Raw genomic sequence first — 17465 nt, 5'->3', positions numbered from 1 at the left:
AGGAGCTGAGACAAGAAAATTCAAGTGCAGTGAATAGGAATATTTACATCATGAGTTCTCATTTGGTGGGTGTAGGAGGGTAGGGAGGTTTTTGCTGAATAGGAGGTGTCATCACAATAGTTGGATATTACAACTGGCATTAAATGGATAGGAGCTGGGCATCCTGCAGTATGTAGGACATTCTAATGCAGAGGTAGGCAAACTACAGTCTTAGATCCACTGCCAGTTTTTGAAAATAAACTTTTCCTTGAACACAGCACTCCCATTCATTTATGTGCTGTCTATGGCTGCTTTCTTGTGACAGAGTGTATGGTCCATAAAATCTAAAGTACATACAGTCCGGCACATTACCAAGTTTGTCAACTCCTGTTTTAATACAATGAACAATTGTTTTATGTCCCATAAGCCTTTTGGATGTTCTACTGGACATTCATGCAGGTGAAAACCTGTTTATATTTGTCTTAGGCTATAACTCAACTATTTCACATATAAACCCAAAGTATGCTCTGTGCACATTTAATATGTACCAAATTTTCTAAGAATACAACAACAGTGTAAATCAAAGGAAAAATATATTTTGTTTTGTTTAAAATGTTACTGAAATGTGTTTACCATTTTGGAAAGTTGTTTATCTAATGGCAGTACTGCTTGTTTTATATAAGTAGCTAATATAACACTCTCAATTAGTCTGAATTTGTAGTAGTGTGTTCCTACTGATTCTCTATATAGATGCTAGTACCACTCTATCATATTTTCTGGTACAGTTTTGCCTGAATATTTATATATTTAATACATTATTTTATTATAAGTTATTTTTTAATTTCTTTTTTGAATTTCATTTATATATGGATACATATTTGAAATTTCATTTGTAAATTTTTGAAATTATGTGTGTACGCAGGTCTTATGATCTATGAATTTCATTTCATTAATAGTAAAGCAATCTTTATAAAGTTTTTGGTATGTAAAGAGGGTAATGGGTCTGATGAGAGTGAAAACCATTGGCTGAGATGGAGCAGTGGGTTCCCATTGAGCTACAGAGCGAAGCAAGGTTAAGGGTGCTATTGAATTTGATTATGGTAGACTTTGAATGTTAGGGAGTAGGAGAGTGGCGAAGAGATTCTGGGCCAAGAGAGAAGCAGAAAGAAAATGAAACTGGGCAGCAGATATGCTCTGTAGCATGTGGATTGTATACAGGGATTAACCATCCTAACCTTCTTGTTAGTGCTGTTCCAGGTTCAAGGTTAAGAGAAAGTTCGTAACTGGATGCAGCTGTGACAATTGGGTCCCTCAATGGGAAGTTCAAGGTCAATTGAAGTTGTTGATGATCTCTCTGCTCCTACTGGCTGTATATGAGGCAAAGCCCCTTGGGCACAAGTTAAGTCTTGAGATCAGCTTAGAAACTGGCCCTGGGATTCAGTTGTGTTATAGATTGTAGGGCTGGGACTTTGTTCTGTGGTTGGACAGCATCTGAAGACTTTGTAGCTGAGTGTATTAGGAAGATAAACCTGATATTAGGATATGATATAGATTAGATAAGGAGGAACCTGGAAGCTGATAAATCAGTAATTCAAAGTAGTATAGATTTGAAATTATAAGGACCCAAGTTTATTAGAAAAATGATGTGTAAAGAAAGAAATGTCAGAGCGAGGTGAGTTATTGGTTATCGGTGATTTGAGAGGGAAATATCAATAGTTTTGAGTTTGAATGAGTAAAAAAATGCTAGACAGAAATGGTTTGTGATTGCATGGAGAATTGCTTATAACATTTTACAGTTTGAAAGGGCTGTTATCCAATTTAATCTTTACATTACTCCTTTGAAGGCTTTTTTTGGGGGGATAAAATTTATGTTTTTTATAGGATCTGTATTATAAATATTGAATTGAGACTCAAAGAGTTTAGATGATTTGTCCAAGGAGTTGGATCTTGTACCTAGATGTTCTTAGAGTCCAAAACGGTATCATGCTAACTTTGAGGGTTAGTTGATTTGGGTTTTAGGCATTTTGAGTTCATGAGACATCTATGTGACAGTGTCTTATTGGTGATGTAGGAGTGTAGCTCACAAGAGTTCAGCGTAAACAGTGTATATTTAGCATTGTCCTTAACAAGTTTAACAAGTATGAGATTTTTGTGGGAGAGAACTTTGAGTGAAAACAGGGAGTTAAGTTGCAAAGCAGTGCAATAAAGTGGAGAGCCCCATGAATGTTAGTCTGGAAAGCTGGTTTTTGATCCTGATTTTGTTTTTCATCATCGTACAATATAAGGTACGTCACCTGTGTTAGTTTGCTAGGGCTATAACAAAGTACCCGTAAACTGAGTGGCTGAAACAACAGAAATTGATTGTCTCATGGTTCTGGAGGCTAGAAATCTAAGATCAGCATGTCATGTTCCCCTTTCTAAGGGCCACGAGGGCAGGATCTATTTCAAGTCTCCTTCCTTGGCTGATAGATTACTGTCTTCTCATGTCTTCATATCATTTTCCCTCTGTGCCTGTCTATGTCCAAATTTCCTTTTCTTATAAAGAAACCAGTCATATTGGATTAGAGTCCACTCTCATGACCTCTTAATTACCTCTGAAAAATTCCTGTCTTCAAATACAGTCACATTCAGAGGTGCTGGGGTTAGGACTTCAACATACGAATTTTACAGGACACAGTTCAGTCCATGACACCGCCTAATGGCTTTGGGTCCCAGTAACACAGGACTTGGTTTTTGCCATCTCTCAGGAGCTATGTACTCTTATTGTGGTTTTGATTTCCCAAGGAGTCTTTAAACTCAGAGTTTTGAGTGCTTTGGAGAGCAGGAAGTGGTACAAGAATTGTTGAGGCCTGTAGGAACCGCTCACAAAATGACATTGTATTTTCTTTTGAATAAAATAGTTTGAGGTTTTCCTAATAAAATTTGACTTCCCAGTGATTTTTAATGGTTATAAGTGACCCTATAGTAAGAAGAATTAAACTCTGTGTCAGTATTGCTTATTTGTTCTTCTCTTGCCTTCTCATTCCTGCCTTTCATAGTCTTGTCTCCTATTTATGTGTGGAAGCAAAAGCTATCACCATTGCTCATAATTTTTGGCTAGTAATACTTCTAGAAATTGGTACCCAGTAACTCCTCTGTGTGGCAAGTGGTAGGTAGAGCCTGAAATATTTAGGACGAAGGTGGGAGGTGCTTGAGATATGTTCATTTTTACATATTTTTTACATTGATGAGGCATGGCTTGTTCAATTGCGATGAAGCACTTTAAATTTAGTTTGCCTCTTTCCTGCTGTTTTGGTCAATTTCCTCATTCACAAAATGTCAACAGCAGGAAGATTTCAAAATAGGAAAGCACTATGCTCAGTAAAGTAGTTTTCAAGTGGCTTCTTGCCACTTATAAACTTACCTGGGAATTTAGATTTTAACACATAAATTTTCACTTAAAGTGGAAACACTTGTAAGAAACCCTGATCTTATCTAGATTTATGTCCAAAGATGGACTTTGAATTTTATCTTTTAGAGTTCAAGTGCTCAATGGCTTAATTCATTTTCAGGTGCTTTCAAACTCATCCTATCTTTGATGGCAGTTTAGAGAAATTAAGTAGCAGTGCTAAGGGCCAGGTTTTCTATTTTAATTTAAAATCCATCTATGATATTGGCATGGTTTTAATGGTACTGATGAAGAGTCATGAGGCAGGTTTGAAATGGAGTAGGTGAAATTTCTTAGGATATACCAGCTTTAAAACAACTTCAAAATGTGTATGTTCTTACTCTGTGATACTATATTCTAGATGTCCAAACATTTTTTTTAGCCAAGATTTCCTCAGACGAGGAATGAAAGTGAGGGAACCAATTGTCTCCTTTTTTGGGTTCTTGAATATCTAATGGTTTTCTTCGGTGAGAGTTATGCTTCAAGAGTTATACTTAAAGGTACTCTAATAGAGAACAATTTAAAATTGTAACAGTAACAATATCAATAGACAATATTTAGTATGTGCTTACACATGTGTATGCACATACACATTGTACATACACAGCCAGGTCCTCGTCTCACTTAATTCTCACAAAACCCTCAAAGATGTGCATTTTTATTATTTCTAGTTTAAAGTGGAGACAGTTGGACACAGAGAGGTTAGTCACTCACTCAAGGTCAGCGCTAGTGTGTGGTAAGAGTGAAAAGTTGAACCTGGGCAGTTACACTCCAAATATCACACTTAAACATTACACTGTCATAGAGATTTTTAAGTAGAAAATTTGAACGTACACTGAATTTTGTTTCATGCAGAGGGTTATAGTATTGGCATTCAATTAAGGTAAGTAAAAATTTGGCGAGTGGGGGGAAGAAGGGAAAAGCTTACTTGTAAAAGCGAAGGCACATTATTCAATAAAGACAGTGGGGCAGTATCCATATGGGACAAGGGAAGGTACAAAACAGGAAAGAAAAAATAGACTCAGCAGTGTAGCTAAGTGCCAGTACTAAGCATGTCGAAGAAAAAGAACCTTCTAATGGTAAACTGTGTAGTGTGGAACTCATCATTTGGATATATTCTTTTTAATACAGGTCTGAATAGTTTTTCCCAGCTCTTCTCTCTCTTCCTCTCTCTACCCTTTTTCAGAAATTGAATCTTTTATTTGGTTTCTTCCTCAGTTGATTTCCCCCCCCCAACACACACACACACACACACACACACACACACACACACACACTGTTTATTCTATTATAATTCTGGGGAAGCATTTAGATTTCAAATAAAAACTGAGGTATCCAGGGAGGCAAAAGTAGATAGAAATTAAAGAGGAAATTAAAAGAGAAATACAACCTCTTTTATTTGGAAACAGTTAAACTGCTGGTAAAATGAATAATTGACCCTTTAATGGTTAATTAATTACGTCATACTTTTAATTTAATTACATAATTAAATATTTTAATAGTACAGTAGGTTTGGTATATAAATTATCTGTTGGTATTATTTTTTATGAATTTGGTAAAGTTATGAAACAGAAAATATGGCTGATTTTAAATGAGCCATTAAAAATTTTGGTATTTGACTGCTATTTGATGTTCTTAATCCCATTCATCTTATGTCACAGCCTCTTTATTTTTGTTCATTTCTATAACCACACAATTCTTTTTCCTCATAGTTGTCTGATATAATTGCTTTTGAAGATTGACTGTTAAGTTTGATGTCTGAGTTGTAATTCAATTAGTAATTAACCAATCCGAGTTTCATTTTCTGCATTTCATGTTTGGCGTATTGTATTACTTTCCTAGGGCCGCCGTAATAAATCACCACAAACTTGGTGGCTTAAAGAACAGAAATTTATTCTCTCACAGTTCTGGAGGCTAGAAGTTCAAAACCATGGCATTGGCAGGGTATGTTCCCAATGAAAGAAATAGAGCAGAATTCTTTCTTGCCTCTTCCTGGCTTCTGGTGGCTCCCAGCAATCCTTGGTGTTCTCGGCTTGTTGCTGCATTATTCCAATCTCCGGCTGTGTCTGCAGAAGACCCTCTTCTTCGTGTATCTTCTGTTCTGATAGGGACAGCAGTTGTTGGCTTTATGGCTTACCATATTATAGTATGTTATAACTTAGATAGTACGTTGTAACTTAACTTAGTATATAGTATGTTATAACTTAGGATAATATGTTATAACTTAGTATAGTATGTTATAACTTAGGATAGTACGTTGTAATTAACTTAATTTAATTCCATCTGCAAAGACCCTATTTGCAAGTAATGTCACATTCTGAGCTTCTGAGTGGACAGGAATTTTGGGGAGACACTACTCAACCCACTACAGGTGTTTTGTCTTCTCTGTTTCACAGAGAGATTCGTAGGTACTAGTGGACTGGGACGTGCATTGCACCTTGCAAAGCTTAGGAGAAAAATGTACCGTATAGTGGTTTTGAACATACTCTTCGTTGTTTTCTTTTTACTATGTAGACATATATTAGACCAATGAATAAATGTATTAGCTTTCTTCAGGGTGATTTGTTCTTGTTTCTATCTGCCAAGGCTCTTTTGTTGTTGTGAATTTTTGTTTTTTAAAAAAGTACTACTTTTCTGAATGATTGAATGACTCTTGAATGAACTGTAGCTTATGTTGAGAGAGATTATGTCTGTCAGGGCAGTGAATATGATTGAGGCATTGATAGTCTGGAGTTGGAAGCGGGGAGAACTGATATAATGGAGATCCCTACAGCTACTAAGTAGATGTGAAATGACAAAGTTCTACTTCCACAATTCTGTATATTTATTGTTGGGACTTCAAATGCATTTACTCAAAAGACAAAATGTTGTAAATCTTGATTGGGATCCTACGCTGTTTCACAGGAGTCTTCTTTTATCCAGATATGCAGTCGAACAACTACATAGTTCTTACAATCAAATAGAACCTAAATATCCTTCCGTGTTTCCCCGAAAATAAGACCTAGCTGGACAGTCAGCTCTAACGCATCTTTTGGAGCAAAAATTAATATAGTAAAATAAGACCCGGTATAATATAATACAATATAATATCATATCATATCATATCATATCATATCATATCATATCATATCATATATAATAATACTGGGTTATATTAATTTTTGCTCCAAAAGACGCATTAGAGCTGATTATCCGGCTAGGTCTTATTTTTGGGGAAACATGGTTTATAATATCCTCTCTTTGACAAGATGATTTCTGAATTCCAAGTGTCCAAATGCCAAAACACATCTTACCCCTATCACTTTTCTGGTGAGAGAGGGTATCTGCCAGACAGAAGTCAGGTCTTCCATTTCCTCTTTCTTCCCTGACCTTCTCATTTGGGCTCCTGGAAGCTGAATGGAGAAGGTGGGCACAGATGGGAAGAGGAGCTTCTGTAACAGAACCAGACCACAGTGCTGGGGAGTGGGGAGAGAGGACAGCTATGTGTTCCCGTCTATATTCTATCAATATTAGTGTTGTGACATTGTTCATCATCTTGTATTGATTTCTAAATTAACAAATAGGTTATAAGCACAATTTTTAATGAGACTTTCCTCCATGCTAATGCAACATCTGACCCTGTACGGTGGGTGACAGGTGAAATTAGGTGTCTTTCAAAGGTCTTAATAACTCTTAGGATTTAGCAATTCTGTGTTCAGCTTAGACATTTCTGAATTCAGCTCTTTCATTGGCAAATGTTTTTTAAGGCACTCATTGTGTCATCATTGTTTGAGATGTATTACTCCTATAAGAGCTAATTTGGAAGTTAGTCAGATTTTAGAGATCACCTTGTCTAGGGGTTCTCTCAGTTACCTACTTGGTGGCACTCAGACTGCATGTTTGGCTCTTGCAGTTGACTAATGAATGACCAACCAAAAAGAGTTAGTTTCACTTGTAGTTAAGCACCTGGGCTCTTAAAACCTTACTGCCTGGATTCAAATTTGGCCTCCATTCCCTCCTAAGTGTGTGATTTTGAGCAAGTCTGGTAAACTTTCTGTGCTTCAGTTTCCTCATCCGTAAAAGGGAGATGTAAATACTACTACCCTTATAGGATTTGGGGGATATTTTATCCATTAAATGTAAAGATGAGGCCATAAAGGACAAACAACCAAGAAGTAATGAAGACTGTTTGGAAACAAACAATGCATTAACAAGAGTTAAAAATTCAGGAGAAGATTTGGATATAATCTCACAGAAAACTCCCAACAGAAGATCAAGAAGAGTTACTGTCTCTTATCTCTTTGAGGATAAGTGATATAGTTCCTTTTAATTTTCTTCTGTATTGTCTCTGTTTCATTTTTTTCTGCTTGTCTGTTTGGTTCTCCTTCTTATTGGAAGCATCCTCCACTGGCCGGAGATCTTGATTTTTCAACTCGTATTTAAGAATGAGACACTAATATGCTGACTTGAAGCTCTGGGTGTATGGATGGGAAGCGGTGGTTGGTGGGCTTTATTGTAGGGTGATGGCAGTGGGTTAACCAGTTTTTCTCCCTCATAGCCCCTCAGAGGTCAATATGTGGGCATCTTTTCTTGGGAAGAGGCTTAAGTTTCCACAGAAAGGATTATGTAATCTCCTGCCTATAGGATTTAAGTTTGCTGCCCATATCATGGGAATCGAGTAAGAGATGGATGTTGTGGGTGTACTCTCTCTCACCCTTCAACATTTTTGCTGAATCTCCTTATTTTCAGTTCAGGTCGTGCAACTAGTGTAGAGGGACTAAAAGGTGTTGAAGTCTGTAAGGCAAAAAATGATGAGGGCCTGTTTAAAGGCCTTGGGAGTAAGGAGAGATAGATGAAGCTGCTTGGGAGGGACTTAAGAGAATGACCTGGGGAGGGCATAGAGCTTAATAGAGATGGGGATATTCAGAATGACTTCCAGGATTCTGGCTTGAGTAATTGGATAGATAGTGGAGCCAATAATAAGAAAGGGACTACCGAATGGGGGCAGGTATAAGAAGGGAAAGATAAGTTCAATCTCAACGTGTTAAATTTGAAGACTGACATTCATGTGGCAGTTGTTTATGTGGTGGTGCAATTTAGATACTAGGTCATTGTACCTATATTGGGGATCTTATTTGGCACTTTCAAGTACATGATCTCATTTCATCTTGCAACATCTTAAGGAAGGTTGATGTTATCTTCAGTAATGGAGAAGCTGAGATCTAAAGAAATTTTTGTCCCAGGTCACACAAATAATTATGTGGCAGATAATAGAGTTCAGCTTGGGTTTTCTCCCCGGTGCACAGAACAGTGCCTGACACATGACGGCCACACAGTGCTTGGATGAACAAGAGAGTGAATCAAAGTGCGTGAATTAAACTCCAAATCATTTCTTTTTATTCTACTACATTGCAGTACAGCTGGCAGGAACTAACTGTAGGTTGGGAAATCACCGTACAGCAAGTTGGAAACTGAGGTTGGGAAATCACCGTACAGCAAGTTGGAAAGTTTTGAGTCTTCATAGAGACTGTGCTACTAGCTATGTGATCATTAATGACTCACTTATTTTTCTTCAGTTTCTTTATCTTTGAAGGGGTCAGACTATTTGATCTTACAGCTTCATGACTAAAATAATAATACCAGCATGAATCTTTACCTGGATAAAGGATCTATAATTGTATCATCAGTATTCTTCATATACATATGCTGTAATGTGATGCACATTTACTGTTTAAAATGTTTCTTTTAAACCCTTTAATAATAGCCCTTTATGTCTGTCACCGCAAAAATTAACGTGAATTGCTTCAGAGCATTTCACAATTGACAGACAAAAATTTTGTAAATGGAAGATAAAAATCCACCAGTCTAGACTTTGATTCTAAATAAGCTTATGCAAATTGCCAAAATTGTTATTCTTTGTAAGGTTGCGTAATTTGATGGGTGTCTGCCAGTTGTTATCAACAAAAAATTTACAAGCCATTAGATCATGTGACTTCGCAAACTATGAAAATCAAGTTTTCTTTTTCATGTCTTTAATTTTAAAGGATAAAGTTTTTTAAATCAAGTAATTGACTTCTTGTCTGCTTTAAATTTGTCAAAAATTTATATTACATTGTATCCTCTTTTATTTGGAAATTTAAATTTTAAATTATATTTGGAAATAAAATTTTTTTGAAATATAAATTGAGCTATGATACATTTACATTTAAAACATTTTTAGAAAGATTATGTAAGTAGTTCTAATCTGAAGGCATTTATAACTGGATAAAAATCTCTATGGGCTTTTTCAATACCTACTGTGCTAATAACCTTTTGAAAATGCTTCCTCATTTAATTCTCACAATAATCCTATATTATATATAGATACCAGTATCTCCAAATTACAGGTGAGGACATTGAGGCCCAGAGATAAATAAATTGTCTTGTGTCAAACAATTTGCTAGTAAACAGCTAAATTAGGATTTCAAGTTAAGGGGTCTTTTAACTGAGGTGTCTTGCAAAGATGATACCTCTTCCCTTAAAAATTTCTTAACTAATTTAGATATGTGATAGGAATTCATAATCTACATATAAATTGCTTTTCATAATAGTAATTATCATAGCCACTACAAATTGCTATATAAAAATGCAATCCATTGGTATATCTGTGTACTTTTCAGTATTTGAGAAGCTGTTGTATTTTCTTGTTGCCTAAACTATGTACTCTCTAGTAACAGAAATAGTGAAAGGATGACAAACTATGAGCAATAGTTAATTCATAACCAATGTCATGACTACTGATAGGATTTAGTGTCATATAGCTTCAAGCTCTAGATTAAGATAAATTTCCTTGAATGATAAAGAAACATACAAGAAGATAGTAAGCAAGGAAATTTTTTAATCTTCATTTTTAAAAACAGATATGTCATGTATATGGAAACAAACTTTATGGAAAGGAATTTGACAGTGCCACAAAGAGGAGAGAGAGGGAAAGGGGCAAAAACATTTGAATAAATAATTACCAAAAAGTTACTAAATTTATTGGAAAATATGATTCATCTATTAATCAAAGAAGATAAATGAACTAAAATTAGGAGAAACATAAAGAGACCCAAACCTAGATCCATCCTAGTTTCACTGTTGAAAGACAAAGAGAAAATCGTGAAAGCAAGAGGAATAAAACAACTCATTGCATGCAGGAGAAAAAAAAGTAATTTAAGATCTAACCTCTCATTTAAACCAATGGAGGTAAGAAAGCAATGTAATGAGATATTCAAAATGCTTAATAACAAAACAAAACGAAACCCATCCACCAAAACTTCCACACCCACCAAAACTACTCTTCAAAAATAAAGGCTAAAGACATTTTCAGATGAGCCACACATTGGGAAAAAATATTTCGAAATAATATGTATGATAAAGGATTTATATCTAAAAAAATCTAAAATATGTAAATAGGTCCGAAACAATAATTAGAAGACCCCCCCCCCCAAATGTTTTTAAATGGGCAAACAATTTGAAGTCACTAAAGAAGACAGATGAATGGCTAATAAGCCCATAAAATGGTGCTTAAAGTAGTTAGACATAAAATAAATGGAAAGTAAAAAAACAATGAAAGATGACTATACACCCAATACAATGGCCATGATTGAAAAGACCAACAATACCAAGTATTAGCAAGGAAGTGCAGTGTACCATCCCTCATACGTTATGGTGGGAATACCACCTGGTACAGTCACTTTGGGAAACACATTGACAATTTGTTTAAAAATTGAATATTAAGTTACTCTATGACCCAACATTTCACTCCTGGATATCATCAACCCAGGAGAAAGGAAGACGTACTTCCACACAAAGACACTTACATGAATGTTCCTAACATTACTATGCATAATAGCCAAAACCAGGAAACAATCTAAATGTCCCTCAGCTGTTGAACTGATACACAGAATGACGAATATCCATAGTGCAATAAAAAAGGGGCTAACTATCGATAACATGCTTCAGCACGTTTGAACCTCGAAAACATTAGGCTTAGTTCTATGAACTTTGTGTAGACACATAAAATTCCCAGTAAAGGCAAATCTGTAAAGACAGAAAGGTCAGTGGTTGTCTGGGGCTGGAGGTGGGAGTGGGGATTGGCTGTAAACTGTCACCACTCTCTGGTGAAATGAAATTGTTCCAGTGCTGGATTGTTCTTTGGTTGGACAAATCTGAGTTATGGTAATGGCTGTAGAACTCTATATAGATTTACTTAAAATGATCAAATTTTATACTTACAGTGGGTATATTTTATGGTTTATAAATTTATACCTCAAATAAATTTTCACCTCGTTTTATTAATATATATGCTTAGCTACAAATAGAAGGAAATAATGTGTTAACAGTGATTATTACATCTTAATTGACAATAAATTACTAAATTATAAAAATCTATGAAATCCTTGTCTCTTTCAATTTCTCTAAACTTTGTTACTTTTATTATCAGAAATAAACTTGTTGAGTATAAAAGCTGATACCTCCAATTTTCAATCTTAAAATTTATTTGTGGATTTTGAAAAGTTTATTAGTGGAGAAAGATAAATATGCTATCAATTGAATTATAGGACTATGATAACAAAAAGTCTATTGAGGGGAAAGAGTGAGAGGGAACGTGTTGGTAAGTCAGAGCCTTTAAAGCAGGGGTGTCCAGGCTTTTTTCAACGTTTTTTACCAAGGGCCATATGCGGTAAAACATACAAACAGCCGGGCCACTCACTCGAGGTGAAGTACGTATTGCCTCACCTGGTTTATTTAAGTAAACTAAATATAGTTTTGGAATTTGCTGCGGGCCAATTAACAATGGATTGTGGGCTGCATTTGGCCCTCGGGCCGCAGTTTGGACACCCCTGCTTTAAAGTAATAGAAGAGGTGACACCTGAGCAATGTATTCGGTCAGAAGGAAGATTTTGAAGGTCTCCTGTTGGTACTACCCAGCCTGTTCTGTCATTACAAGACACATGGGTCACATTTTAGATCAGAACTCAAAAAAAATAACATCATTCCAATCACTTGTCAGAAATTGTCTTTTAGATAACAATGTTGACACCAGTGCTCTTATGGCCTTCATCATTCCAGGATGGTGGAGAAAGGAGGGGCAGCCTCTGTGTGCTGAACTGACCGCCCCCCCCCCCCGCCCCCAACCACTTGGAAGAAGGAAGAGCCATCCTCTAAGGTTATACTGAGGAACCTTTTGAAGCTGTATGTCACTCCTGTCAGTTTTTGACAAACAGCTTTAATCACAACATACTATTTGTTCAGTGAGACAAAATAACCCAATTGTAGCAGAAATTCACGGTTTAACTTATGCAGCCAAGAAGCCGATTGTAAACGGCAGCTGACAGGTTGAACATTATGACTGTATAGTAGAGAAGCAGCCAGAGAAGCTCTATCTTGGAGGAAGGAATGTCCTTTGCCCTTCTCAAGCCTGAGTGCCCCCAACCCCTCCCCACCTCGGCTATGACCATCTTTTAAGACCTTGTTAAAGTGTTGTCTTTTTCCTGAACACTTTCTGGCTTTCACAGAAATAATCTTTTTCTTTTTGTGCTTTTTCGCTCGCTTGTTTTGTTGTTTTGCTGATACACTTATCTTTTAGCACTTACTACATTGTACATTTTGACATAGTCGGTTGTGTTCCATTGTAAACTGTGGATAACTCTTGCGCCTTTGTATTCTGAGGGTTGTAGTGTGAAGCAAGCATTGACTAGTCCTGTGCCAGCTCTTTCCCTACTGCTACCAAAATGGAACTGGCCCAGAGTCCAGTTAGTGTTTTCATGGAATTTAAGCAGTAATGAAAAGGGCCATAGTAGTTTTTGAGTTAAAAGGGAAAGAGATCTCCGGTGTGGTCCTGGAAGAGATGGGATTTGGGTTGAGCTTACATGATAGTGTCTTAGTCAGCTCAGGCTGTTATAACAAAGCATCAGAGACCTGATAGCTTATAAATGGCAGAAATTTCTTGCTCACATTTCTGGTGGCTGGAAGTTCGAGACCAGGGTGCCAGGATGGTTGGGTGAAGGCCCTCTTCCAGGTCTCAGACTTCTTGTATCCTCACATGGCGGAAGAGGCTAGAGACTTCTGTCGGATCTCTCTCTCTCTCTCTCTCTCTCTCTCTCTCTCTCTCTCTCTCTCTCTCTCTCTCTCTCTCTTTAACTTTTATTTATTTTAAGTGTGATTTTCCAGGACTCAGCTCCAAGTCAAGTAGTTGTTTCAATCTAGTTGTGGAGGGTGCAGCTCACCATGGCCCATGTGGGGATCGAACCGGCAACATTGTTGTTAAGAACAACACACTCTAACCAACTGAGCTAACCGGCCACCCCATCTGTCGGATCTCTTTTAAGGGCACTAATCCCATACTTGAGGGCAACGCCCTCATGACCTCAATTCCTCCCAAAGGCCCCACCTACTAATACCCTCACCTTTGGGGGTTAGAATTACAACATGAATTGCGGAGGTGGTCTATGCACAAACATTCAGATGATAGCATATAGGTAGGTAGGATTCATACAAGGAGAAATGAACAGAGAAAGGCATGTCTGCTAGAGTAGCTGACTAAGGAAATATCACTTCCTGCTCCTCTCGACACCCATTGGATTGATGTAAAGGAAGTTAAAGCCCTTTGTAGTGGGATGTGTGGATTGTTCCTAAATGTTTTCTGATGAAAACTAGCTGTTGTTGTGTTCACTATGTTCACTGGATATTGTTCGGTGCAAAAATCTTACTTTTCTGGAGTTCTGTTCTTTTTGGGTTTTGTTACTCCCACATTTGTTACTATGACATGAGTTTCACTGTTGATATGGGTTCATTTATATGGCCAGGGCATCTACGATAATTGGTGAGGGGAAAACCAAGACACCAGGGGTCTATAAGAGAACGTCATGAAGCCTGAGAAAGAGAAGCTAGAACAAGATGCCGAAAAGGAAGAAAGTTTCTAGTCTAGGGGGATTAGTAAGGAGCTGAGAATGATTTGAGTGTCTTGAGCAAGGGTGAGTTTGAGGTTGATAGATCCATTTACAGAAGAAGCAAGGAAGCCAGAAGTGGCAGCCATTTTAGGATCAAAGTGTTTGAACAGATGTGACATATGCTGAACTTGAGTTGATAACCATTTATCCCAGAAGCAATCACTGGATCGTACGATTTTGAGCTGAGAAGAACTTTAGGGATTATGTAATCCGGTTCCTTCATTAAATAAAAGGACAAACTCAGACCTAGAGCGTTCAGAAGGTCATTTGAACTAAGAAGATCAGGAGAGTTCAGGCCTGGAGTGAAAGTCGTGGGAGTCATCACTGTACAGAGGACGGTCAGAGATCTGGTGTGAATCATGTCTTTAAAATGCAGGTCTCGCCACAAAATATATCTGATCTTGGTGAGACGTGCCAAAAGGAGACGTCATTTAGGTTTCTCTATATTTCTCATTTTCCTCTGACATTTTGGAATGTGGTGGAACTCTTCAAAAGGCCATCAAATAATTCCCATTGTAATTTTTTAAAATGCAAATGAATACCATATGTGGAGAAAGTGTAGCATATAGTTTATCATGGGAAAAGTTTAGAAGTAGAAAGTTAAAGCACAGTTTAGTACAGGACATTTATATTTTCGGGACACATGCCATCTCAGGCAAGCCCTGAGTATACTCATAAGAATTAAATTGATAATAGCACTTTTAAAAAGCCCCAACAATTTGAATAGGACCCAAGAAAAAGAATTAAAGGAAATAATAAGCAAGAACTTGGCAGTGGTTCTCTTGTCTGTGAGCTGACACTCCTTCCTTCTGTCCCGAAGTTTAGGGCTAGTGTGGGCAGGAGCCAGCAGCAGGCGTCAGAGTTAATGATGACAACTTGGTTTCACAGAAGTACTTAGGATTATCAAATTTTCTTGATGAAGACCAGGGTTCATTTTTCTGTAGGGGCATCATGTTCTTTTGGCAAGAGATTTAAGGCAGTTCTCAGGATGAGCAGCAGATTGGTTGGGTTGGTTTGTTTAAGATGACCTGGGTAATGTTTTTAAAGTTCTAAATGCATACTAGTCATTTCATAAATAGTTGTCTGTGACGTTGCTTTCTAATTGCCTTTAATTATACTATAAAGATTGTAAGCCTGATGGAAAGCAGTTATACATTTCTGTTCTCTCAGGGACTTCCAGGGTACATTTGGATCTGCCCCACTTATGTTCATACATTTGGAATGTTGCAGATGGTTGATGGGGGTAAGGGCAGCCCGTAACCTCCCCCATCTACCCATCTAACCAGCAGATCGTAAACCCACGGGATTGCCGACCAGATAGATGCAGAGCTAGAGCCATCTGACTACAGCACAGCTCTTAACACTAGCACATGCTTTTTCCCAGAGGCAGGATCATAGAAGTTAACACTTAACCCTTAAGTGATTTGCTACTTGATTGGCCCAGAGCCGCAGATCAGTACTCAACTCCTGGTCCATATTTCCTCTCTTAGCCCGACATGCAGTCCTTTAACAGGATCCTGAATGTGTTAGAGAACAATTGAAATTTGACTGCCGGGGATTCACCCATAACCAGTTAAATTTGGGCAACAGAGATGAACCAAATACTAGACACCCTGCTATTTCATAAGGCAGTCAGTATAACAGGACCTATTGATATCACACATAGTTGAATAATTAGTGCAAAAGAAAATATTTTTAAAGTGTTGCTCTATAAAGGGAACTAAATCAAACTGATAGTAGAAAAACATGAGAGTACAGCTGCTTATTACACAATTTTGTTGTCAAACGCATGCTTGAAAGTTTTCAGAATTGGGGATCTCTGGGAGCTTAGCTACAGGCTGAGAAACTAGACTTCCAGACACTGTCTTTTATTTCCCAGAAGATTTTTATCTCAGTAGTAGATTATTGAAAATACTTGTCAATAAATTTATGCTATTATAATTTCAGATATATCTAAGCCATTAAAAATAAAATCATAAAAATATTCTGAAAAAATAAATGATGGTAAACTTAGTTTGTTAGGAATATTTTCCCTCAACTCTGAATTTTATGCATGAGATGGAAAAATTACTGGCAGTAAATCTGCAATGTTTAACAGGAAGTCCTGCCTGATTTATTTAGTAAAATCTTCACTAATCTAAAATGTTTTGAGTGAAACAAAATCTTAAAGCCCACAAACAACAAATGGCCAACATATATTGTTTGTTTATATATAATTTGTTACACAAACTTTTCCTTTGCTGCCATTTTATTATACATATTGCTGTACTTGAGCCAGCGAAATATATGGGTGTATTATTTCAATGATTTGATTAAGCTGTGTATTGCTTTTGGGCTTCATAAAGCATCCAGGCAAATCCTTAAGTACGGTGATATATTGCTTTGGTCTGTGCATGGAGTTGTCAGTGGAAGCTTTATGTGTCATTGGAGGGCAGTACATGGTCTTTTATACTTCAGAGATGAAGTATAATGCAAAAGCAAATTTGAGATGACAGTCAAGAGCAGAGATTTTCAAATCTATGGATTTTTCCTATGAAGAATGTTTATTTTTCTTTATTTACAAGGAAGTAATTGAAGTAATTTGTGATGCATGTGTGATCCAGAGGATATCTAGCAAGCTTTGTCTAATGCGGGTATTTCCAGGATACAGTTCTTTCTGCATACATGCACATACATAAATATATGCATTGATACATCCCTGCAAGTTAAAAGCTTAGTTTAGATAATTCATGTTTAATAAGTGTGATTCATGTTTTTCATTTCCCTGATAAGTGCGATTTTTTTTTTTTATCTTTAATAGAAATAAACATGTAGGAAACTGTCTTCTTTTTAATTGCTGTGTATCCCCTGAGTCCATGGAATTACTCTAAGCAATTTGTGGCCCTTAGAGAAAAGAGAGAAGACATTTCTGTAAGGTTTTAAGATAGTCATTTATAATGCATGTATTAATGTAGACAACCAGTCTTTCGAGAGCTTCCAGAGTTTTGAGGAATATTAACCTTCCCTCAGTAGAAAGAGGAAAGCTTCGAATGTTGAACATTTGCCCTTTCTCTTGAGGGGCAATGAAATTCCCCCCTTTGAAATAATTTTGGTAAAAGAATAAT

The 17465-nt window shown here is 36.9% G+C and overlaps 1 protein-coding gene across 3 annotated transcripts in view; it reads left to right on the top strand.

Annotated features, from left to right (window-relative positions):
* Positions 1-17465, top strand: part of CDK14 (cyclin dependent kinase 14) — a 553564-nt gene that overhangs the window by 184944 nt on the left and 351155 nt on the right. The window lies entirely within an intron of this gene.

This window comes from Rhinolophus ferrumequinum, chromosome 20 (genome assembly GCF_004115265.2).
Source record: "Rhinolophus ferrumequinum isolate MPI-CBG mRhiFer1 chromosome 20, mRhiFer1_v1.p, whole genome shotgun sequence".
In the NCBI taxonomy this organism is placed as follows: Eukaryota; Metazoa; Chordata; class Mammalia; order Chiroptera; family Rhinolophidae; genus Rhinolophus; species Rhinolophus ferrumequinum.
This window is presented reverse-complemented; position numbering and strand designations above follow the sequence as displayed.